The sequence below is a fragment of the Crocodylus siamensis genome, chromosome 6 (genome assembly GCF_052110815.1).
Source record: "Crocodylus siamensis isolate JL-2025a chromosome 6, ASM5211081v1, whole genome shotgun sequence".
Classification (NCBI taxonomy): domain Eukaryota; kingdom Metazoa; phylum Chordata; order Crocodylia; family Crocodylidae; genus Crocodylus; species Crocodylus siamensis.
The window spans coordinates 56,592,013-56,618,859 of record NC_143400.1 but is presented as its reverse complement, the minus strand read 5'-3'; the positions used below and the strand labels follow the sequence as shown (position 1 = coordinate 56,618,859).

The window sequence follows — 26,847 nt, the reverse complement described above, 5'->3', positions numbered from 1 at the left end:
TGTGCAATCAGGTGCTCTGAAATGGACCTGGAACCTCAGGAGGACCTTCCCAGGCTGATCTAGACTGGTCAAGATGGAAATGCCTGAATTGCCTGTGCATGGAAACTGGAATATCAAAACCAAACATGATCAAATGGGGCTACTTTAATGACATAAATATGCCAGTGTGGTGAAGTGTGGACAATGGAACACCTGGTCATTTGCCGATTCCTTGGTGAAATGTATACAAAGGGGGACTGGCTGCTGCAATGGAAAGAGCCATGACTTGTGTACAATTCTGGCAAAACATCTATTTTATGACAAGGACATGAGAAGAAGCAGTGTGTGCCCTGCCCACATGCTCCAAATCCTGGGAATGAGACAGTGAAACTACCTTCGCACAGATCTGAGCCCACATCCACAGCCAATCCTGGACTTGCTGTCTCAGGCATGCATTTTCATGTGTATTTGAGGCCATTCTTATTCTTAAGAGTTTGGAATGATGAAGAAATCCCAAATGACCACAGGGGTGCCATGATTGTAACAACTGACTTCAAGAAAACAGACAAGTCGGACAGGAAATTACAGAGGGGTTGCCTTGCTGTCAGCATGGGTTTAGGGCATCAAGAGGCACAACTAACATGATCTTTGCAGCTGGCCAACTGCAGAAAAAATGCTGGGAACAACATAAATCTCTCTACATGGCCTTTTTGACCTCACAAAAGCCTTCAACTCTGTCAACTAAGAAGCACTGTGGAGGATCCTTCTGAAGTATGGACGCTCACCGAAATACATCACCATTCTTTGCCAGCTCCATGATGTTATGTGACTGGTGGCTCTCAGTAATGTATCTATCCCAGATCCCTTAGAAGTTAAGACAGGAGTTTAACAAGGTGACATCATTGCTCCAACAATCTTTTCGATATTCCTTACTGTGATGCTGTACCTGACCCCTAAGAAGCTTCCAGTCAGAGTGGAGCTAAATTACCAAATGGATGGTAAACTGTTTAAACTCAGCTGACCCCAAGCCAAAACCAAGACCACCCCAACTCAATCACTGAGCTCCACTATGCTGATGATGCTATAGTGTGTGCTCACTTGGAAGCAGACCATCAGGCAATTGTTGATATCTTTATTAAAACATACAAGAAAATGGGACTACTGTTTAACATTCAGAAGATTAAAGTCCTCCATCAATAAGCTCTTAAGGAGCAGTCCTCAACTCTGGTAATCCAGATTCATGGTGAATCTCTGGAGAAAGTTGGGTATTTCCCAGACCTTGGAAGCCATCTCTTGCAGAAGACTGACATCAGTGAAGAAATTCAACATCACCTCAGATGTGCAAGTTCAGCCTTCAGACGCCTAAGGAAATGGGTGTTCAAAGATTGTGACATCAGATCTGAAACTAAGCTAATGGTTGATCAAGCACTTGTGGATCCCTACTTTGCTGTACAGAGCTGAGACATGGACAACATACAGGAGACATCTAAAGCTGATGGAGAAGTGCCATCGGTGCTGCCTTTGAATCCAGTGGGAAGACAGATGCACCAATATTAGTGTCATCTCGCAAGCAAACACTACAAGCACTGAGGTGATGATCATTTGATATCAACCTGGCTGAGCCAGCCACATCATCCAGTGTTCAACTCTGGACTCCCGAAGCAAGGTATATTCTTCCAGCTCAGTCAGGTAAACACACACTCAAGAGAAGGGCAGAGAAAGCACTTGAAGGACACCCTCAAAGTCAACTTGAAAAAAATACAACATCAACATCACCTTGTGGGAGTCTATCACCCAGGACCACCCCAAACTGAGGAAGAGTCTGTTGCAAGGATCTCAATACTTTAAAACCTTATGACAGGGATACTGCTTTTCTTTGTTTAAAAAGTCCAAAGTTCTGTTATAAAAAATCCAAATTTATCTGACTAACAGATCCCAAATCTGCGTTATTCTGTAATTAAAATGAAACACCACTATATATATAGGTATCAGTTGAACACAATCTTTTATTGATATATTTACAATTTTAAAGCAATTTGGAAGCCTACCAGTGCCTCAACCATTATAATAAAATAAATTTTAAACTCCTATATATTTTGGATTTTGTTTTTTTATCATGGAAAATCAGAGTCCCACCCCCCCACCCCCTTCACTCACCAAGATATGGGTCAAATGTGGGCTGTTCCCCCCCACCCCTCCCATGCTACTTTGTGGCACTGATCTGCTCGGGCCCTGCGCATCCCATTTCTTCTTCTCCCAAGCCACAACTCCCCTAGCCCTGCCAGTGTCCCTCACTCCCAACCCACAGTCTCCTGCCCTCTTGTTCCTGCTGGTGCCACTCACTTCTGACCCACAGCCCCCTGTCCTGCCAAAGCGAAATACAGGTTTTTCTGCAGGTAACAGAAAACCCATATCCCTGCTTATAATTGATAGCAACAGGAGATGGAATAGTGGGAGTGACTGAACATATATATCATGGACAAAATCAAGAATCTGGAGCCACCCACCCATCAGAGAAACATGTGCCTGAGTTGCAGCAGAGTCTGTTGATCCTGGATCAGCCATGCCTGCCATCTTCGGACCCACACATAAGGCCATCCTGGAAGACAGGGATCCTAGACTGTGAGGGATTGCTGAAGAAGAAGGTATACAAACATGATTTATAAGATATACCCAGAGATTTCAAGTAGGAATCCACAGTGTTAAAAACATTCTGACCAGTTGTGATCTTTTTGAGTTCTTTGCTACAGAAGAATTGCTCTATTATTTTTACATAGTCAAAAGCTGAGTGAAAATTACAAGTTGACTTTTTCTGAGGGAAAAATGTATCAAAGATTGCCTTGAGCCCAACAAGGTTTAGAACCACCATGTTAATGTGTTCCCCTGCTCTGTGGGCTCAAATGTGCTTGTTTGAGCAGGGACTAGATAATTTGGAGACACCAAGTTACAGAAGGGGGTTGGAAATTATCGTACATGTGTTGAATCAATTTTTTTATTTCACATCTTTGTGTTAAGTTTGTTAGTAACAAATTTACTGACCATCTTTGTGGTATTTATTGATCTGAATCTTAGCAAATGTATTTGCTAAAAAATACTTAATACATTTCTAAAGTCTTTTAGCCATTTCAAGAGGTTTTTGGCTGTCAAAATATCATTGTCCTGATAGTGTTTTATGTAGAAGAAAATTCAGTGCCCATATGGAAATAAATTTACAGAATATCTGACATTTTAAAATGTCAATAAGATAAGTCAGTCCTGTAAACATTTTCTGAGTAGATTTTAACTTCCTGGCATGTTATATTCTTCCTACTGGAGCATTTAAAATAGAAATGTCTGTGGCATTTTATTATACTGAAACTTGACTGATTACAGCCTCTTACAAACTGAATTACAAATATCAAGTCATTTAAAGAGGCTGGGTTTTTTTTCTTAAAGAATTCTGAACATAGATGCATTTAAATAGATGTTGCATTCTCAGGTTAACTTGGTTATATAATGAACCTGAAGCTGCAGGGTATTCATAATTATTTTCCATTTGTTCTAAATATAGGAAATGAGTTACATAAATCAGATTAATCTCTAAGATAATTTACATGACAGCATGTATCTACCTTTTAGGCTTATGCCTGCTCTTCTGTTGGTGGTTGACCAGAACAATGAACTATGTAGTTGGAACTAAATGCTTTTTGACCAGCAATGTGGTCAAACTAGGACAATATGTAATGGTTGCAAGTGTGTTTCAGGTAATTCCAGCTTATTCCCAGACAATATTACATTATCTTTACAAAGAATCTAAATTTAATCCCCCCCCACCATAAAACAATAAAGAATAAAAAGACTGAGAGGCTTATGACTTTGTATAATAGTGAAAACACAAAAAGGAATAGATATGCCCCTTTCTATGTGAGGCATATGCCTCTTTAGGCATTTACACACATACATTTTGGTCTTACAATGTGCCAGAGATCCACCGCTTCAGCATAGACTCGATTAATCGAGTGGCATGCAGTTTCCTTAAGTGGTGAAATGCACATCAGTGCATAAAAAATGACAGCGGTGCACGTTTGAACTAAAGCACCTTCTATGCATTTTAGTTCAAAAGCATGCCACTGCCATTTTCTCATTGCTGACTTGCATTTTGCTGCTTATAGAAATGCAAGTGTAGCAGCATCAGGTGCTTTTCAAAGTGCCTGGCACTGTGGCGCTTACACGTGTAAAAATGCCCTCTGTGAGGAACTCATTTACACTAGCCCAGTTCTCTCAAGGCCCTGACTCAGAACAAAAAGAAGATGCTATAGGAATACATTTTTGCTTCAGGTACAGGCAGAGAAGGAGAGAAGAATAAAACCAATGCTGTCTTCAACTGTCTGGTAGGTTGTACTGGCATCTTGGGTAACATGACTGTTGATTTCCCACATTTGGGAAATGTGGGAAATTAATCTTGTTTCCTAATCATGATCCTCAGAGAGCAAAAAAGGTCCATTCCTGTATGCAGGAAAGGTGGTAAGGGGGCCAGGAAGCCCTCTTGGCTTATTAGGAGAGTCAAGGAGTGCATAAAAAAGAAAAAGGAGGCTTTCTGACATGGAATACAAGGGGTAGTTACCAATGAGGAATACACAAGCATAGGCCATATTTGTAGGGTGAGGATATAAGGAAGGCAGGGATGGTGACTGAGATCAGGCTGGTGATTGAAAGAAGTCCTTCTTTAAGTATATAGGGAGCAGGAGGAAGACCAAGGGAAATATGGGGCCCTTGCAGAATGGGATGGGAAAGCTGGTAACAGACAGTCAAGAAAAAGCTGAACTCTTTCATGAATATTTTGTGTTGGTGTTCCTGCATACAAATGGTGGTCACTCGCTTGGTTGGATACTGGATGGATGTGGGGGTGGGCGGTGATGGCTAACCAATGGTCAGTGTCAAACTGGTGAGGGAGCACTTAGAATGTCTGAATGTCTTCAAGTGGGCAGGATTGGATGGGCTATATACCTGAGAGTGCTGAGGGAATTGGCTGGAGTCATTGCAGGACTGTTGGCAAAGGTATTTGAAGATTTGTGGTGCTTGGGAGAGGTTCCAGAAGACTGGAAAAAGGCCAATGCGGTGCCAATCTTTAAGAAAGGGAGGAGAGAGGATCCAGGAAACCATAGACTGGTCAGTTTGACCTTGATACTGGATATTTTGGAAACATTATCAAGAAATTCATTTGTGAGAGACTGGTATAAGGCACAATGCTGAGAGATAGCCATAATGGTTTAATTGCAGGCAGGTTGTGTCTGACCCACCTCATCTCCTTCTATGATCAAGTAGTAGAACCACTTAGGGAGAAGCAGTTGATGTCATATACTTTGATTTTAAAAAGGCCTTTGAATATGGTCTCTCATGACACTCTTATAAAAAAACCTGGGGGATTGTAAGCTGGCAAAGTCCACATTCGGGTGGGTTGGGAACTGGCTAAGGGGTTGAACCCAAAGAGTGTTAGGGAATGGGTTTCTATTGTGTTGGAGGGAGGTGGCCTGTGGTATCCCACAGGGTTCAGTTCTTGGCCCTGTGCTGTTCAACATCTTTATCAATGATTTAGATGAGGATGTGGAAAGCACACTGGCCAAGCTTGAAGCCAATACTAAGTTATGGGGAAAAGTGGTCATGCTAGGAGATAGGATGCAGATCTGGACAAGCTGGAAAGGTGGGTGAAGCAGAATCAGATTTGGTTGAATAAGGATAAATGCAGAGTGCTTCATCTGGGGAGAAGTAACCAATGACATGAATATAGGTTAGGAGGAGATGTCCTGGCCAGCATGAAGGTTGAAAGGGACCTTGGGGTTATGGTTGATCACAGGATGAACTTGAGCCACCAATGCAGTACTGTAGTCAATAGAACTAATAGCATACTGGGATGTGTTAGCCAATGCATCACAAGCAGGGCTAAGGAAGCTTCCTCTCGGCATTGGTGAGACCCCAGCTGGAATACTGTGTCCAGTTCTGTGTGCTGCACTTCAAGAAAGATGTGGAGAATCTTGAAAGGGTCCAGAGAAAAGCCACAAGAACGATTAATAGCCTGGAGGACAAACCTTATGAGGAAAGACTAAGGGATCTGAGATTGTTCAGCCTGGGGAAGAGAAGGCTGAGCAGGGGCTTGGTGGTCATCTACAAGTATGTAAAGGGTGAATATTGGGAGCTGGGAGAAAAACTGTTTACTAGGGTGCCACAGGGAAGGACAAGGAGCCAATGATCATAAACCAGAGGTGGGTGAAATAAAGCCAACGGGCTGAATCCAGCCCATGGAGGGGCATTGTCCAGCCTGTGGTGGGTCCGCTGGTCCCAGCTGGCTGAGGCGCTGCCTGGCTGTGGTGAGCCCTGTTGTCCTCTGGACACAGCGGGGCTGGGGTGGCTCCACAGCTGGACTGCCTTTCTAGGCGGCCCCAGTGGAAGCAGCTCCTTCTGGCTTCCACCACTGCTGCTTCCAGCCCTGTGGTAATGGCAGGAACCAGTGTGCACAGGCTTGACCCCATATGCCTCATACCAGCTCCAGGCTGACCCATCTGAGCTGATCACCAGCAACACAGGACAGAAATTGCTGCTTAGCCAGGGGCAAAAGCAGTCCCTCCCCCTTGCCACCACCAGCACTTCCAGATGTAACCACCCAGAGCCCATGCAGGCTGCCCTGAGTCTAAGCTGTGTTACTGCTTCCTCTGGGCTGCCCTGCGGGGCAGTGGTGTCAGCACAGAGCAGATTTGGGGCAGCCCTGTGTGGGCTCCAGGTAGCTACACTAGGAAGCACCAGCAGTGGCAAGGGGGAGGGGCCACTTTTACCCCACACTGAGCAGCAGTTTCTCTCCCCTGCTGCCACTGCTGGGCCATGCACACTCGCAGTCCCCCACAAACCCCATACCCACCCCTGCACCCCACATAATACACAAGAGTAAGACTTCATTATGTGCTATTATGCAATCACTTCTATGTATACAGCACAAACACACACAAATCAGGACAAAAATATTTAAAAAAAAAAATTAAATTATATTATTACAGATATTTGATTTTTAGTATATAATTTTTGTTTTTTCTGGTTCCAAGATGGAGTACTTCCAGGGGGAAGGGGAGGGACTTCCAGTGGCAAAGGTTAGGGGTGAGACTTCTGGTCCCAAGATGGTGACCAGGGGGTGGGATGCTAGTCAAGGGGTGGGGCCAACCTTGTGGCCGTTAACAGCTCACCAAAACTTGTTAAGCAGACCTCCAGCCAAAATAATTGCCTGCCCCTTTCCTAAACTGTTAGGGGATGATTTCAGGTTGGATTTAAGAAAGAACTTATTTATGGTAAGGGTGACCAGAATCTGGAATAGACTTCCCAAGGAGGTGGTGCAGTCTCCAACCTTGGAAGACTTCAAGGAAGACACCTTGCTGGGATCATTTGGTCTTAGCAGTATTCTTGCCCAGAGCAGGGGGGGTGGATGATCTTCTGAGGTACCTTCCAGCCCTTAATTTCTATGATTCTATGATCTAGATTTGGTACAGGGTATCAATGATGAGCTTTCCTTTCTGAAGGGGGCAGAACAAGTCTTTTTTCCCCTATGATCTCCTCCCTGGTCTACTTTTGTCATTGTGTCTTTTGCAAATCAACCCAGCAGGGCTTGCCAACAAGCATATTAAATTCTCCTTTAGGCAAGTGTTCTGGTTCCCCATGCACACCAGCACAGAAACTCAGTTTGTCCTTCATCTCCTCATGGCTTATTATCAACCTCTCTGACAACATGCACCCAAGCTTGCTCCCTTAAATTGTTTTGTAATGGAGATTATAAAACAACTGGAAATACATATATTGTATGTATAGTGTTTAATATTATTTTATGTATACTATGTATGCAATATATGCTGCTGATACATACATGTGCTTCTGTCGAATACCTATTGCTAATTTACTACACATTTTATAAACAGCATGTATAAGATTCTGAAACTAATATAGTCTCAAGAATATCCCTCCTTTTAACTTTCACCGGTCCTTTGTAACTCTGCATACCCATCCATCCTGCCAGTCTCCTGCACTACTCCAACAATGTTTCCCATTCCTAACTCCAAAGGTCTTATACTTGAAAACTATTGAAGCATGCTGTAAACTCCTGAAAAATGGGCATCTTCACTTCCCAGAGGTCTATAAAATAGCAGCATTCTGCTTACTTAATCCTCCCTCCACATCCAGTTCAACATGTTTTAGCAGCTGCTATCTTGGGAACTGCAAGGGGTAAAAAAAAAATCAGTACTGTGGTTATATGCTCTCTGAAGCCTGGAATGCATCTTTCAAGAGACATAACACATTAATCTCTAACTTTACCAGCTTGTGGGATAGTGCCTGCCAAAATCACATCAGAATTAAAATATAGAGCTCTGGGGAAAACTAGATGATAATACAGATAAGTTATTTGAACTTTAAATATCATGTTATCACAGCTTTGAACACACTGATGGACCAGTATCAATGCTTTCATGCCCAGCAAATATTCTTAAGCACTAACGCTTGATTTAGTGATTCAAAAGTAAAAATAATGCTTGTCCTACAACTACTAAAAAAAGTATTCAGCCTGCTACTGACGTGTTCAACCAGTCTGGTCTGGAATTTCTCAAGGAATAAAGTTATGTTTTTAATGTCAGACAAACAAAAAAGCTTTGAAGATTAAGAAATGCATTGAAATATTAAAAATCTAAAATATATGCATGAAAATAAATCTTACAAATATGCTTCAAGAAAATCTTTGGAAAGCCATTCTTCTGGGTACTTGTCAAGAGATTTTAGGGCCATGTCTCTATTGTAGGTGATACTGTAACAGCAAAAAAGCCTCCCTCCATAGACAGAGGAGAAAAAAACCCTTACCCTTCCTTCTTTTTGTCTTCTTCACATGAACCCTACAATACTCATGACTGTAGAGGGAAAGAGAGGTTATGTGGGATACCTCCTCTCCATTATATTCACCAAGGCAGAAGGGATAAGTTATAGGAGACTTAACCAAATAAACAGCTGTCTAGCAGTGTCTGGTTCTTGTGTATGGAGAGATCTCTGCTCTGTAGTGATGGCTTCCCTACAAGGAACTTCTGTTTCACCCCAATCTCCTTGTACGCCTCAGGTAAAGACACCTACCACCTGCTTTTGTTTTCCTGTATGTGCAGCAGCCAACTAATTAAATCACATGTCTAATGAGGAAGGCAGTTCTTTCCTTTGTGAATAAATTGAGTCTTTTGGGTGAAGAGTAGAGAGAGATCCTCCATTTTTATATGAGAGCACAAACTGGAGCCCATATCCTCCATTTTGATAAGGGGCTATGGCTCACCTTTTAAGATGCCATCTCTAAGGGCCCTTCTACATGTGCAGGTAAAGCTGAGGATTGGATGTAATGTGTGATGCACACAATTGCGCCTCCCGCCATGCCATGTGTGCATGGCAGGAGGTATGATTGTGTGGGTTGTGCATTAGATCCCATCATGCCCTATGATCAGTGCAGCTGGGAGCTCCCTTATTTAACAGGGCTCCCAGCCCTTGCACCCCTGCAACTGGGAGATCAGCTGCTGCAATGTTTACCTCCTGTGGGGTCCCCCATGACTGGCAGCCTTGTCATCTGGGAGCTCCTAGGCTCAGGCATGTACATGGGTGTTGTGTCTTTCTGTGTTTTCCTTGTACTGTCCATTTAAGGCCAAAGCCCTCATTGTCAGCATTGCGGGGTTCAGTTGCTTTGTAGCAGTTTTGCAGCACTGGGGAATCCCTGTTCTCTGCCATGTGAAGCCAGAAGCATTTCTTGGTTCCTCTCCCTCCACAGGACTGGACTGCATCAGGCCAGAGGCAGATCAAGTATAAGTTCTGCAGACATCTACTGAGGCAACTATTAAGAGGCCCTCTGGATATGATCCCAGAGAATTATAATAATACATAACTGTAGTTCAACACGGGTGTCCAGAGCGTTGTTGCTGAACATATCAACATATCAATGGGCACCTCCCACTGGGATCTTCAATTAGCTGATGGGGCTCCCAGCCACAGGGGCCCCTGGCCATGTGTCCCGTTAATGGAGTGATTGGAAGCAGCTACAAATTTATTATACATATTTTGTGGAATAACATTGTATCTTATTTCTCTTTTTATCATGATATTAATTGATTGAATGTATGACCTGGTGACCACTTTACGTGTGATTAATCTGGTTAATCAACTAGTTAATTGTGCTGTAAATGTAATGTTTAGATGGGGCCAAAGTCCCACCATCTCTTTACAGAATAGTCTTTTCTCTAAACATTGGTCAGTGTCATTTACTAATGTTGTGCATGTAAAGAAAATCATTGTTTTCTACCACCATAGCTTTGTAAAATGGTGTTTAATTATATGTAAGTTTTTCTGGAGAATTAGCTTCCTTCTTTTAAGTATATATACAAAGGAAATTGCCTCAATTATGTACATAAGGTTCATTGTAAGAAACGCAGTATTCCAGAAGGAAGAGAAAAGGAGAAATAAAAGGCAAGGTACATATGTACTTTGCAGACTAAGTAAGTTATATAGAGAGCATAAGCTTTCATGAATTTAAGATCACTTAGCTGTTGTGAAATGACAAGCAGAAGTCAGTGTATAAAGCGGAGTGAATGATTTAAATACAAAAGATGAGAAGGGAGGAGAGAGAGGAAAGGGGGACAGTGTCTGTAAGACAAACCAGCAAAAGACCCATAGGAACAGCAGTCACAAAAACTAATCCAGGTAATGGGATGAGAATCTGTAGTCCCTGTTTAACCATGCTTAACACAGCCCAGTATACAGATGATTTCTTGTTCTGCAATTTTCCATTCTGTTTTTTACAATTATGCTGCCTGAGGAGAGTAATCCTGAGGTCAAGGTTAAAGTAAGACTGCTGTGTCCCACTGCTCTCGGAGCTGCACTCCCCTACCCCCTGGGAACATGGTATTGTTTTCAAATTTGCTTCTCACTTCCATGTGCTCAGAGAGAGCAGGGTCTGACAGTAAGGAGAGGGGAAAGGGGCTGCCAGGGGAAAAAGTTGGGGGAAGCAGAGAGCAAAAGGCTACCTGAACCCTCAGATTTATTTTTCCTGCTGTAGTAGCGGGAGGGGGACAAACTCAAGGCAAACATCCAATAATTAGATTCTATACCTGGAAAATTATAACAAATTTATAAAATTTCCATATATAGAATGTAATTATTAGGGGATCATCTTATAATCAGGATCATCTTCTAGTTGAGTAAATACAATACTTTCCTAAAATGATCATGTTATTTATTAAATTAGTTTTGCTAATAAATATTGCTTTAAACTAAATCCTATTTTTAAAATTGCTTGTTTAATTAGTACTTCTAATTAGCACACCTTTAGAATAGTTCCTTTTTTGGTCCTGTTCTCTTGTTTCCTCTTTAATTTTTAGCTTTTATTACCAGTTAGAGCAAAACATTCTGGGCCAGATTCTCATCTTGCATCTCCATTGCACTAAGTGAATCATTGATTATTTAGACACTGAATCTAATTTCATGCCTCTGTTCTTTAAGGCTCCAGTCTTGCAAAAAATTACACAAGTTCTTACCTTTAGTCTCATTGACATCAGTTAAATCTGAAACACACTTATGTTTTTGCATGATCAGGACCTAAGTTTGTTTTTACATGATATTAAGCAAAACAGCTTGAAACTCAAGTCTTTTAGCTTTTCTAGAGCTGATATGGTTCAGTGCTTTATGTTAGCTTATTGTCTTTCAGGAAGCATTTGTGTATCAGTTCTGTTTTGCTGACAGTTTTGACAGCTGAAAATCAATTAGTTGTCTAGTAAAAAGATGCTTTGCATTTAAAGATGTTATGGGAAGTGTGCATGTGTGTGTGTGTACATGTACTTAATAACTTTCTATGCAGCAGAGATCAGAAGGAATTTCTTAGTAGGACATGGGAGAATAATGTTAAATATGTTTTCTTTAGATACTAGTCCCATTTTGATGAAGTCAGTATTTAGAGTAGCCAATCTACATGTGATGCATTCTGAGCCAAGAACGGTAGCTGTGGTGCATCCATCTGATCTGACCCCATAGTAGTGAGATCTGCTTCTCACTGGGAGCATGCCACTCCTTGGGGACTGCCCAGACTGTGAGAATGTCTCCTAGTCCCAAAGGAGTGACATGCTCACAGTGAGAAGCAACCATCAGCCCCTGCCTGCTGGTGGATAGCAGGTGGATCTGGACTGAAAGCAGGTGCCTCTTCAGGCTCTGAGGAGTCCAAGTGACACATGCTGCATTCCAGAAATCCTTAATTCCAGGAGGCTAGAGGGAAAGGGCTAAATGCACAGCTGTGAGTGAGCTCCTTCATGAACTGCTGGCTTGCCCAACCTGAATTGAATTGGAGGCATGCATAGGAACCTCCCCACCCCATCTCATGGGCCCAGCCTGGCTCCTCCCAGTATCCCAGCCAGGGGGTTGGGGGCAGGGGGCCAGCGAGGCGGAGGGCCCTGATCCACCCTCCCCTCCAGCTCCGGCCAGGCAAAGCACAACCAGCAGCTTGCTGCTGTTGGCTTCCTCCTCCCACCTTTCCCCTCCCTTCCTGCAACACAAGTTCTAAGGTGCTCTAAAGCAGTGTAGCTTCATCTGATATTCTATATGAGGAGTTTTCATTTTTTGTTCAATCGGCCACTTTAAAAGTGTTCTCCAGCCATGCACGTGTCACAGCACAGCTGTAGGATGTTTTCAGGGGGCCGATTGCACAAAAAATGTAACTTCTGTCTGTGTCCTTCATTTTATTAGTTTCCAGGAAGGGCAAGACAAGAAATCTCCCATTTACTCCCTTTTCTAAGCATATGCAAGAATAGTGAAGACCAGATGTTAGCATTTTCTAATACCTTTCTTTTTTCTTCCAGTGGTGCCCACTCTGCTGCTGTTACTTTGAATGTTCTCCCTACTAATTCACCTAGAGCCAGCAGCCATGGGGCCTGGATCCTCCACTGCCAGTCCTTTCAGCTCAGGTAGCATGGCCCCCTTTCCAGCAGTCACCTGCAGGCACCGGGTGAAAACCAACTGCCCAATCAGGAGAACATGCATATTGAGACCTGGGTGCAGGCCCTGGCTCAGGTACTAGGGGCTCCCAAGATTGTGCAAGCCTCCTGCTTTCATGGCAAAGGGTTCTTTTTCCTTGCCTCAGAGGCTGCCGCATAAAGGGTGGTAGAGAAGGGGCTCGTGGTGGAGGGCAAGTATGTCATCCTCAAGCCCCTGGAAGAGCTGGGGACCAGAGTGGTCCTCAGCTCTGTCCGACCTTATATCCCCAATTGGGCCCCTGCTCCCCCATCTCCAAACCCTGGGGAGAGTTATCTCCCCAGTGGTGACCCTCTCGCTGGGGTGCCAAGACCCTGGCCTCCACCACATGTGCTCATTCTGTCATCAGGTCATGATCCAGGTGGTGCCAGAAGTGCAGCTGGGGGCTACCTCATGATTCTTTTTCAGGCAGCCCTAGTGAGGATTTTCTATATGCTAGGGGACCTGCAATACTTCCGGTGCTGTGCCCCGGGGCACTTGGATCATGAGTGCCCCATGGGCCAGGCAGGGAAGGCATCCATGGGTCCCAATGGCAAAAGTGGTGCCCCTACCACCAGCACCCCCCCCCCTTAGGCCCCCCTGGCATCCCTGCCACAACTACCCCCCCCAGGAGCTCAGGGGACCCCACCCCCCAACCAAGTTTGGTGGGAGCCTGGGGAGGGCAGTAGCAACAAAAGGGAGAGAGGGAGCAGGGCCCTCATGCCCTTAGTCATGCCCCTGCTGTAGCTGCCCCACTCCCCCAATGCTCACTTTCTCCTACCGGAGCCTGTCCACCAGAGGACCACCCCATGGCTGAGTGGGTGCAGGTCCCCTTTGAGCACAAAGGCATGAGGAAGGCCTGGGCACAGCGGGAGCCCTCTGATGTGGAGGACTTCCTCCTTCCCAAGACCATCACACAGGGAAGGAGCAGCCCAGCCTCTGGGGGCCTCCCCAGCTGTGCCTGACACCCCACCCCTAGGAAAGACCAAAAGGGTGAGCTCCATAGAGGAGGTTATGGGGCTGCTGACACTCCTGAGCAAGAGCCCATGGAGGAAGTCCCTGACTTAGGCCAGGGCCTACCCCCATGAGACCATGGGCACTGAGGCTGAGGCCAACCCAAAGGAAGGTCTGGCAGCAGAGACCCCCCCCCCCCCAATGATCTGGGGGAGACAGGGGCCTTGGGGCTTACCTTAGTGAGTCCTGAGGAGGGAGGTCCCCTTTCCCAGGACCCTGAGGCAGACACCAAAACCGTCCCAGTGCCTGATGGGTTTCTTCCCCCCCCCTGAAAAAACTCACTTCCAGCCTGCCCCATGGTCCTGCACAAGAGGGGGTCAGGGTGGAGTCCCCTAATCAACAGGCTGATCTTGTTGGGAACCCTGTGCAGACCTCCTGGGGCTCCAGCTCTAACATACCATCTTGTGAAGGAGCCCCACCCCCGTTCCAAGGTGCTGCAGAGCTCTCCCAATCCCAACCAGGTCTGGGGTTTTAGTGGACCAGGGGGTTCAGATAGTGCCTAAGGAGCCCACTGAGACTCAGGAGCAGTAGAAGGATGCCTGAGAACCAGCAGGCTCCATGGAGCCTGCAGACCTCTCGGTTCTGGCCATCCCTAGGGGTGAGCTACATGAATTTCCTGAATGCCACTAAGGCTGCTGTGGAGGTCCTGAGCCTCCCCTTGCAGGAGAGTGGCCAGGGCTTGGTTTGCCTCTACAGCAAGGTCCTGATATTCCGCCTTCAGGCCCTGCAGCAACTGCTATATGGTGTCAGTAGTCATGCTGCATGAGGCTACCTGGGGTGCCCCTACTGCTGCCATTTCCAGGGGCTCCAATATGACTGGCAGCTCCTTAGCCTGTGGGGCTTCTCCCTGCAGGCCTGTGAGGGCTGCCAGAATTCTACCAGGACCTTCTCTGGGCCTGGAGGCTGGTCTTTGCCTCCAGGTCCCCTGCAACACTCACCCAGGGTGACGACCTGCTTGTTGAGCTCCTCCTCTGGAACCCACAGCTGGAAGTTCTGGCAGCAGAGGTGTCCTGGTTGTGACAGATGCTGACCCTAGCTGGTGTCATCCATATTGGAAATCTCTTGGACTACAGTAGGAAGGAGTGGCTGGATCCTACTGCAGTGGCCCAGCGCATGGGTCTAGTCATAACATGTGTGACCTGCCATCTGGTCCAGGAGGTAAAATCTGCCCTACCTTGCCCTTGGCCTCACCTGGCCTCACAGTGCTCCCCGATTCACCACCTAAGTGGGCTGTATGACACCAGGCAGGTCTGCTTTTCCACTGCCCATTGCCTTCACCTCTACATTCTCGTGTGCCACACGATCTATTATGTTGCCCTCATGTCCCACCCAGACACTAAGTGGTGGGACACCCCAGTGGCTGAGTCTGTACTCCACCCTCACCCCATGAACCACTGGAGACCTCAGCTGGTAGCTCCTCTGTGAAGCCATCACTACAGGCATGTATGTGGCAAGCTTCACAGACACCCTGGTCTCCTGCCCTTTTTGCAGGCAAAGGGAGACCCTGGTGCACATAACTCTCAAGTATGTCAAGCTGCAGCCCCTCCAGAAGCTCCTTCTGAGGTTCTGGTTGAATTTCACCCCCCACCTTTTTGTTTTTGGTCACTCCATCCACGGATCCACCAAGCCCCATCCATGGATCCTGGTCAGCTTCCTTCTGTCCCTGGCCAAATGGGCCCTGTACTTGATCAGGAAGGAAGCTCTGCCTGGGAAGGTGCCCAGAGACTGCAGGGCTGCTTTCCTCTCACTTGTCCATGTACGTTTCCAGGCAGAGCACTAGTGGGCGGTATCCACTGGCTCCTTGAATGCGTTTGAGGACCAGTGGGTGCAGCCCAGGGTGCTCTGCTCAGTGTCCCCCTCAAGCACACTCATTTTCACGTTTTGACCCTTTGACTCTCACATCACTCCTGTCCTGTTTTTTTTCCTTTGTTGTCCCAAGTATTTTGTTGTAGCATTCACCCATTAGCTGACATACAATAGGGGCTACTAGTTAGCTGGGTGGGCCTTCGGGTCCGTGGCATTTGAATATTATAAATAGTGCTTCTGAGGCCCGGCTACTTGGTATCTGGGGACACTACCTCTTGTGCCAGCTGGATTCCTGAAGTAGCCCTAACCTGGAGTAGCCCCTGCACCCTCTACCCACTGCAGCAGTCTGGCAGTGGGGCCTTCTGCCTGGTTGTGACCTGCTGCCACTTGTGACAACATCCACCCCCTTGAACCTGCAGCACAGTAGCTGTACCCTTGCCAGACCTGGATGGGGCGCCTCCACTCTGCCATCTGAAGAGCTATTGCACAGAAGATGTGCTCCTTGTGGTGGCCTGATTTGAACTGTCACAGCGTGTCCTCTTGGCCCCAAATGGCTAAGAGGTCAGCTACCTTGTTTGCCCTCCAGCTGGGTCCACAGTGCTGGCCCTGGACAGGCTCTTCTGCATGGGTCTTGCCACTTGTCTCACTAGCAGAGATCCTGGTGTTCCCTGTTTAAGAACTGCAAATACTCTGATAAGAAATCCAGATTCTCTTATTAAAATACTCAAAATAGTGTCCTTCCGCTATTAAAATGAAATGCCACTATATAGAAAGAGATCAGTTGGGCAATGTTTTATTAATATATCTACAAGTGTAAAGCAATTTGAAGTGGGGGTTGGTGGAATTTGTGGGTTCATGTACAGCTTGTGGCAGTGAGGTTTGGGGGGTTATTGGGCTTGTGTGGGGGTTTGAGGTTTGTGGCTGGGTATTTGGGTGAGGGGCTTGTAGGGGTGGCTTGGTGATGTGGGTGTTGTGTGCGGATTGTGTGGAGGCTGCTTGGGAGGGCACCCACAGGGTGCAGCCCCCTTACACAGTACACAGACTGCAGGGCCCACAGCTTCCCCACACAAGGCCACAGCTCTCTACCTACAGGATCACAGCTTCTTTCCACAGGGCCCACAGCTCTCCCACAGGGCACATGCCCCCACTGAATAGCACACATGCCTCTCACAGGCCCTCTTGCACCCCCACAGGGCCCACAGCTCATCCCTGCAGCAGCAGTGGCAATGGGGCACTCAAGGCCTGCTGCAGCCAGAACCCCCAGCAGTGCAGTGCGGCCCTGATCACCTCAGAGCCAGCGCCACCTGTGCCACTTGTGGGAATGGCTCAGCTCAGGGCTGTGCAGCTCAGGCTGTCACCCAGGGCCTGGGTCAACTTGCGAGGACTGTGTGTTGTGCTGGGAGCAGCAGCAGCCTCCACCAGGGTGCTTGTGGCCTCCTGGCACAGCCCCCTCACACTGCACAAGGCAGCGCAGCTCGGCCTCAGCTGCCTGGCACCTGGCACTGCCTGTGTCATATCATATGGGCCTGGCCTGGCCTGGCTTGGTGTGGTGCCGTGTACCTTTAGGCTGCTCTGAGCTGCTCAGGCTGTCACTAGGGGCCCCACACCACTCACAGGGATTACCTGTTGTGCAGGGCTTGGTCCTGCATGCATGGGACCAGCCCAGCCCAATGGTATGTGGGGCCTGGGTGACAGCCCAAATGATCCAGAGCTTCCCAAAGCCACACTGCACTGGGCCGGGCCCGTGCAAATTGCTCCATTTTTTTTCTGTAGTGAAGAAATGAGTGAAAGATAAGAGCTGGCATTTTCCAAAGGGTGCCTTGAGTCTAAAAAGGTTGAGAACCACTGTGGTAAGTGCTCCGTGTAAAGGGCTGTAAAGAGGAAGCTTTTTACAACACATGACCATATATGCATACACAAAACAACCCTACAGTTGTGCTATTTATTCCTGAATACCCTTTGCTGGTGCCTTACCTATTGCTTGACAAGGTTCTTTGCGTGAATCTGATATCTTTTATTAGACCAACTTAAATAGTTGGAAAACAATTATTAAGCAAGCTTTCAGGTTCAAAAACCCTTCGTCAGGCTAAGGAAGTTTCAGCAGTTCCTGGATGGAATGAAAAGTAAAGAAGCCAGAGGCTTGCCTGGTATGCATACAAGGCAGGCAGTCAGTGAAAATGTAGATTGAGGAGTAAAAGGGTGAGAGACAGGCTGTGGGGGTGGGCAAAGGAAGAGAGAGAAGGGGGATGAATAGTGGAGAGATACCTAGGGAGTCAGCTGTCAGGCAGGTTATAAAGTGTCATAAATCCAATGTCTATATTTAGTTCATGATTTTTAGTATCCAGGAGGTTGATGAAGTGGAGTTCATAGGTTCGTCTCTGGGAAGTGTTTTGTAAGTTTCCTTTGAGGATCAGGACTGAGAGATTGGAGACAGAGTGGTTTTCTTGTGAGAAATGTGCCCCTACAAGTAATTGGGTATTTTGTCTTTGATAGATTTCCAGTGTGCGTTCATTCTGGTGCGCAGTTCTTGTTTGGTCTTGTTTGTCTCCTACATATTTTCCATCAGGGCATTTGGTGCATTGGATGAGTTGTATCACATTTCTGGAGGAGCAGCTGTAAGATCCAGGAATGCTGATGGCTCTGTTGTGGGGTATAGTAATTGTGGGGAGGGTGGAGATGTGTTGGCAGGTTTTGCATTTCTTGTCATGGCATTGTCTGGATCCTTTTTGTGTGTTCTGGGTTTGAGGAAGTTTGCTTCTGGTGATGAGGTTAGTGAGGTTCAGTGCTTGTTTGAAGGCTAGGATGGGTGGCTCTGGGAAGATCTTTTTAAGAGTAGGGTCTCTTTTTAGTATGGGTTGCAATTGTTTGGGGATTTTCCATACAGGTTCAAGGGAGGGGTGATATGTCATAACCAGTGGTGTGCGATTTGTGGGGTTTTTTCTTTTGTGCTGCAGCAGTTCTTTATGTGGTATCCGGGTGGCTCTTTCAAACGTGCGATCAGTCTCTCTGAAGGAGTGTCCTTGTTGGGTGAAAGCCTTTTTAAGATTGGTGAGGTGGCAATCCCGGGTGTTCTCTTCAGTGCAAATTCGGTGGTATCTGAGGGCTTGGCTGTATATCATAGCTTTTTTGGTGTGTTTAAGGTGATTGCTGTTCTGTGCAGATATGTATGTTGGTCTGTGGGTTTCTTGTATAACGTGGTCTGTATTTTATCGTTCTGGATACTGATCATCATGTCTAAAAAAGAGATGTTGGTGCTGGAGTATTCTAGAGAAAGTTGGATGGAGGGATGGTGATTGTTGAATTTCTGATGGAACTCAATCAGAAATTGTAGGTTTTCAGTCCAAATGCTGAAGATGTCATCGATATACCTTAAGTAGAACAAGGGTTTGATGGTGCAGTTCTTGAGGAAGTCTTCTTCCATGTGGCTCATAAAAAGGTTGGCATACTGTGCGGCCATTTCGGTGCCCATAGCTTTTCCCATCATCTGGAGGAAGTGTTGATTATTAAAAGTGAAATTGTTGTATGGGAGGATGAAGTGTATAAGATCAGTAATATCTTTGGGTCTGTATTCTCAGTTGTAATCTTGTTCCTGTAGATATGCAAGGCAGGCTTGGATGCCATCCTGGTGTGGGATGTTGGTATATAGGCTGGTAATATCCATGGTGGCTAGGAGGGTGTTGCTGGGAAGGTGGTCTATGATTTTAAGTTTCCGTAAAAAGTCTGTAGTGTCTTGTACAAAACTTGCTCTGTGGGTGATAAGCGGTTTTAGGATTGATTCAACGAAACCCGATATTTCTTCAGTTAGGGTCCCATGGTTGGACATGATAGGTCTGCAGGGTTCCCTTGTTTGTGAATTTTAGGGGTTAGGTAGTGGGGGGATCAAGGTCTGCAGTTTTTCTTGTAGTCTTGCTGGAAACGATTTGTTGGTAGTGTTGAGCTTCTTGGTGAAAAGGGGAGTAGGATTTTTTTGTAGTTCTTTGTAGTAGGTGGTGTCAGACAGCTGTCTGTTGGCTTCCTTTATGTAGTCTTCATGGTTTAGGATGACAATGGCTCCCCCTTTATCTGCTGGTTTTATTACTATTTGGTGATTAGATCTTAGAGTTTCTATGGCCTTTTTCTCTGGTAGAGAGAGGTTGTTATGGTGGCGTGTGTTGCTGATTATTTCATTGTTCATTCTTTCCCTGAAGGAGTCAATGTAGCGGTCGAGGTTAGGGTTTCGTCCACTGTGAGGTGTCCAATCTGATGGTTTTTTGATTTTTTTGGCATTGATCTTTTCCTGGATGTTGTCAGAGGATGAGTTGTTGTTGGGAGTGTAAGATTAACCTATTTTTTATTGCTTATTACATATTGCATATGTTATTATGAAATGTGTTCCTGTGTTTCCCATTTTCATCCCAATTCTTTTTCTCAGTGTGTAAGAAAGACTTTAGTTTTGGTGAAGAGACCCATAGGTTTGCCTGTGTTTGGTATACAAAGTTTGGAGGAAGTGTGCAACTAGTAGAATATTTTGTTGTCTGCTTTGGTATACAATAGGTCTTGAGGCAGAATTGCTCCCAGGGAACTGATTGCTGGCAGTCAGCTGAGGTTTCTGAAAGAAGGGATTGCCTGCCTCTCTTTATATGGGTAAATAAAGCAAATTACACTTAAAATGTATCCAGACTCTGTGTCACTGATCACTTCTTCACTGGGAAACTGGCAGGCAAGGCCTGACATCTGCTCAGCAAAAGAATGATATTAGTGTCAAACAGTGTAAGAAAAAGGGGCAACAACAGAGACAGAGTGCTCTTGTAAGGTATTGGAGCAACAGCAGGACGGTCACTGGTGGAGCTTCTAACCTCTGGGCTTAGAAACCCCAGAGGACTCTAGACTTAATTTTTCCATCTTCAGATAAAATCTCCTATGTCTGTGAAAGTGGGAGAGCTATCAAATGAGATGCTTGTGCTGAATTAGATTAGGCAGTTTAGAAATGTGGACTGAAGGCAAAGAAATAGTGAAGCCGTTTTGTTGAAAATTACTGAAAGATTTAGTACCTAGTGTTACAAATGGTAATTGCTGTATACCATTTACATTACGAAACAGAGCTATGGAACGTGGCAGTCCTTTGCTGGAGGGAAGAAACATGCATGTCCCTAAAGGTTGGATAGGAGTCTAGTCTGTTTCCAAACTGCTGCCCTCAGATGGGAAAGAAAGTCTAAAGGAAAACACAGGATTATCTTCAATGTAATGAAAAAGGCTAGAAACAACTTTTTCTCTTTCCTTTCCCCCTGCTTCTTATGTCATAAGTTCTTTCCAGTGCAAAACCAAGAATGAATTAGGACTGGATGGGAAAAGCTGATACAATTTTGTGATTCAGTGCCAAAAAAGAGAACTGTTCTAATGTTTATTTGTGGATTACGAAGGCACATTATTAGTTAAACTAGAGTACAAAAGTTGGTCACCTTTTTTTTAGATGAAAGAAACATTTTTATCTTGCTTATATTTAAAAACAGCAGGAATGTGGACTTTTAACCAAGATATATTATTTCATTCCTCCATGTTTCTTGGCTTCTCTCTCTAAGTAGCTTCATCACAGGAGAGCCACGCGCATGATCAGAGGTCAGGAAAACAGATCTTACGATGACAGGCTGAGAGCCATGGGACTCTTCAGCCTGGAAAAGCGTAGGCTCAGGGGTGATCTGATGGCCATCTATAAGTTTATCAGGGGTGACCACCAGGATCTGGGGGAACGTTTGTTCACCAGAGCGCCCCAAGGGATGACGAGGTCGAACGGTCACAAACTCCTGCAAGACCGTTTCAGGCTGGACATAAGGAAGAATTTCTTTACTGTCCGAGCCCCCAAGGTCTGGAACAGTCTGCCAGTGGAGGTGGTTCAAGCACCTACACTGAACACCTTCAAGAGTAAATTGGATGCTTATCTTGCTGGGATCCTATGACCCCAGCTGACTTCCTGCCCTTTGGGCAGGAGGCTGGACTTGATGATCTCCCGAGGTCCCTTCCAGCCCTAATGTGTATGAAATCTATGAAATCTTAAGAATCAAGCTGGTAATTTTTCCTATCCTTGCTTTTGGGTAGGTGCACTGAACTTCCAGCATATTTTTTATGATTTAAGGACTGGCTCATTTCTTTTTTGTGCCGTGGCTCCTGAATTTAAGGCCAGCTCAGTCATGCTCTTTTGATTTCCATTATTTGTCCAATATTCTGACTGCATTTGTTCTTTCCATGGTGCATTAAAGGCATAGTCATTCTTTCTCTCCTACTCTTTGCTTAAAAATCTGGCTGGATTCCCATTATGAATGTTCACTCTGAGAGGAATATAGACTTAATCAAATATCTTTGCTTTAACTGCTGCTCAGATTAAACTTGTAGGGAGTTTCACATCTCAAAATTAAGTCTCAAATCACCTGACGTATATGACTAGAGACATATACCTTACAAAGAAAGGGAATCAGAAACCTGCTTTTACCACTTCATGGGCTTCCCTCCCAGGTGGAGGGAAGATCTGGAAATGAACCTTGGCTATTCCTTCAACAAAGCACAAGAAGTGTTGGAATTTGGTATAGGCCAGCAGCAAATCAACACCCCTTTTCTGAAACCAGGGGAAAGCAAGTCCTCAGAAGTACAGATTTTCTGATAGGTTATTCCTAATGTGGTACAGTTTATGCACCATGACTTGCTCATGGTTGTACTTCAGAGGCACAAGGTAGTTTTTAGATTGTGAAGCTATTTTTTTTTCCAAGTGAAGAAAAATGTTAGTTGGACTCATTTCTCCCCCTAACACCTGTTGCCCCCCTCCCCCCCAATCTGTAATGTGTTACAGAACTTCTTGCAATCTTGGCAATGATAAATGGACGCTCCAGGCTGGAAATAAATGTTGGTCCTGCTTTTGGAGTCAGTGCACTGTGCCATAAATGTGGGGTCCACTTTATTCCCAGGTCTGTGGCTTTGTCATTACTCTTGTCACTTTAGCTGATAATGAATATTTCATTGGCCAGAACAGATGGTGGCCTCCACTAATTTGGAATGCTATCAATGGGAACATTTTGAACATTAAAGCAGCAGAGCAGAATTTTGGACTTGCTGAAGAAATAGATAAGCTGCACTCAGTCATGTCAGTGAGTTCAGTTCTAGAAAAGTAGATAAAATATTAACATGATATTGGAAATATGGCAGTGTATTTGTGTTTAAGAAAGTATGACTAATAGAAAATTTTAACAAAGAGTATTGAATGGGAAGAATTGGGGCTGGGATCAGGGAAAACTCGTCCAAATTTGGTTCTTAAAGCTGCTAGTTTTCCCACCATTTGGTTGTTATAATATTTTGGTCTAATTATAACTAGCAGTTTGTCATTTACATTTTTATTGGTCAGGGACCTGAATAATCATTAACTGAACGTGGCCAGATTCACCAACTGGGATACAAGCTGTCCTGTCTGTTTCTCTAGCCTCCATCAAAATACTGCTATGTTTGCATGAATGTTTTGGCATCAGCCAAAGTCTTGAGTCTTTCTTTTCTCTTCTGCATCCAGCACTAACATATGGGACATTTTGCCTTTCTTCTGTGAGAGAGGTAGTTGGACAATTAAAATGTTTTTGTAATCAGTGAAACCTGTAGGATAAAATCACACAAACATTTGAATATAATTCATTCTGGGGAAAGGGCAGGAAAATGCTTGTTGAAAAGCTATTACTTTAAGACAGGCAAGCTTTTTTGAGTAGATGTGATATCATTATCATTATTTTATTAGACCAACTGAGTAGTTGGAAAAAAGTTCTTTGCAAGCTTTCAGGCACAAACACCCTTCTTCAGGCATAAGGAGTCTCTGCTGTCATGAGACCTCCAAGGAATAAAACAAATTAAAAGTGTAACAGGATGTCAGTGAGAATGTAAATAGGTAGAAATTAGGAAAACAAAGGGTAGAGAAGGGATTGATGGGGTGGGGGGAGATGAGAGAGAAAGAATGGGAAAGGTAAGTAAGGGACACTCTACTGTAGTTGAGTTCTCCAGTCAGTGAAAAAGTAAATAGGTGGAAATTAGGAAAACAAAGGGTAGAAAAGGAGGGGATGTGTCATAAATCCATCGTCTATATTTGTAACTTGTTACAAATCCAATGTCTATATTGAGGCCAGTAGATTTATGAAGTGAAGTTTGAAGGCTTGTGGCCTGTGGTTGCATACTTCTCACAAGCCGATCACTCCCTCTCTGATCTCTCAGTTCTAATCCTCAAAAAGAACTTACAAAACTCTTTCGTAGATGAGCTTACAAACTTCACTTCACTTCATAAATCATGAACTCGATATAGACAATGGATTTATGACATATTACAACCTGCCTGACATCTGATTCACCGGGTACCTGCTTGACCTTACCTTTTACACTTTTCTTTCCCCCCCTCTTCCTCCCCTCCCTCCCCCCCCCCCCCCTCCATTTCTACCTTTGTTTTCCTAATTTCCAGCTATTTACTTTTTCATTGACTGGAGAACTCAATTACAGTAGTCTCCCTTACTCACGTTTTGCATTTTTTCCCCTTGTCTTCCCCCCTCCCCCTCCCTTTCTCTTCCCTTTGTTTTCCAAATTTTCACCTACTTACATTCTCAATGACATCTTACCACACTTTTAGCTTCTTTCATTCCTTGGAGATCTCAGAACAGCCGAGAATCCCTATGCCTGAAGAAGGTGATTGTACCTGAAAGCTTGCAAAGAAATTTTTCCCAACTACTCAGTTGGTCTAATAAAAGATATCACATCTAGATATCACCTGACAAATCAAACAAAGTTCCAAAAGGAAATTTCAGCCTTACTGAAGTCAATGTAGTAAAAACCCTTCTGAACTTCAGTAGAGCCATCATGTCATCCAAAGACTTTCAGTTTGGGACAAACCTTTAATTCCAGGATCAGCAAGGCATCTGCAGTTACAACTGGTAGACTCTAAGAACTATGTAGTTCCTCTGGACAAACTTTCCATTTGAGTTACTACTGAAAGATAAGCCAGTTGACAACTTCATCTGACAATTGTGATCTCACCTGAGCAACTTTCCTTTACACTGAAGTATGATTTGGAGACGTGGGGCCAGAAGCATGCTGATTAGCAAGCATTGGAGCAGACTTGATTAGCATCCTCCAGCAGCTTCAGCATTACATGTATTCAGCATCCCCGTGCTTAAAAATGGTGGAGGGGGTGCTTTAAGTAAAGCTCATCAAATGAGCTTTAGTTAAAGTGGCCCCACTGCTATTTTGAAGCACAGGACGCTGAATACATGAGATGTTGTGGGTGCTTTAATTAAAGCGGTTCCTGAGTGCTGCACTAATTAAAGTGCCCCCCAACCCCAGAGCATATGTAAAGATGCCCTTGAACATCATATACACTTATGTCACAAACATTACAACTTCCCCTAGTGACATGAATGTGACCACACTGATAATATCTCAGTCCTGCAAAATTATCAGTAATCATGAACCTGTTTACCTGTGCAAAGCTTCAGAGATTAAATGTAAATAGTAGTAATGTATTATTGCTGCCCAGGAACTATTTAAAATGTATTTTTGAACACATTTAGTAAAAGAAAGCTTAAGGAAGTCTACTAATAAGTTTTCCATCTTCCTTCTGACACAAATATTTTATGGAGCATAGCATTTGACAGGAATAATTTATCACTCATTTTTAAAAGAGAGGAGACAGTTTAATGTGGAGACTAATTTCACCCTAAAAGGCTTATTTAAAAAAATTATTAAGTTGAAGCATTGGCAATTGATTTGACTTCAATAAGATACAATATAAATGAAGTTACATAGTTTTTTATTACTCAACTGTCAGATCTCGGTGTGATGTCTGGAAATTAGATATTGAAAATGAGATTTCATGCATTAGCAAAAGCAAGAGAATGATGCTTAAAATGTCTGGTCAGAATTTTATTTTCTCTTGAGTTACCCAACTGATTGGAGCTAAACAAAATCTTCATGTTTTTGATAATCAGTTCTTTGAAGTAAGGCTTGAATTCAACAATTGGTCAATAAGAAAATATGCACAAGGCTCACATGGAACTCATTTTTAAATTGTTTGTAAATTTTAGCATCATCCTATTAAGTTTCGCTGAGTCAAGGCCTGATTCAAAGCCCAGAGTAGTCAGTTGACAAACCCAGTTAACTTTAGCGTGTTTTGGATTAAGCCCATAATACATTTTTCCTAGTGGGGTCTTTGCTGTAACAAGCTGGAGTTCACTTTAAAAGAGTAGCAAGTAGGTTATGGTGAGCAGAAAACAGGAACTTGCAATTGTTTAGCAGCAAAGTAATGGGACTTCATGTAACACTTATTTTGTGTTCGTGAGCAGCTCTTTTTAGCAGTGGGCCCTTTCTTTGTAATATGTAGGCAATTAGATAAACATCCACATTTCACTAATTAAATATTCTGTTTACTCTTTTAAATCAAATTTGGGCTGTATTTCAAAGGACAAGGCTCCTTTGTCTGGCATCTGGATATTTAGTTTAGCTAAGCTGTGGGTTGGTTATGTAAATTGAGTGTCTCTGTAGTAAAGCTCTACTTTTGATGGCTAAGTGCATCCATGCAAATACTACATGTACCTGTGGTTTAAGTGCTTTGTCAGGTTCTTTGGAAGGGAGAGACAGCAGAGGACCTAGTACTGGGGTGTGAAATGTGTGTCCTATGGTGCTAATATCTATTTATGTGGGATATGTCACATGAAAGTCAGCAGACTAATTTTTGTTACCTGTGCAACAAAGTAATTACAGTATTATTTTTATAATAGCTGAGTTTGTGCCAGTGTTTCCATTATTAATTCCTATATTCAAGGATTTATAATTCAGGGCATCACACAATGAACACTGAAACTTGGCAGAATCTGTAACTGAGTCATTTTATTATACCACTTTTCAACAAGCCATTTGGCTGTTTATAGCATAGAAAGAGTATTAAAGACCAAACTAAAAGGCAGGCTCCAAGCCTTGTAAACTCAGTGTTTTGACATTTTTTTTTCATTATCATTTCCAATACATTGTATGCAATGTGTTTACTTA

At 44.2% G+C, this 26,847-nt stretch overlaps 1 pseudogene; it reads right to left on the bottom strand.

Annotated features, from left to right (window-relative positions):
- Nucleotides 1-760: 760 nt before the first annotated feature.
- Nucleotides 761-19,993, bottom strand: LOC149862864 (uncharacterized; annotated as a pseudogene).
- Nucleotides 19,994-26,847: the final 6,854 nt, after the last annotated feature.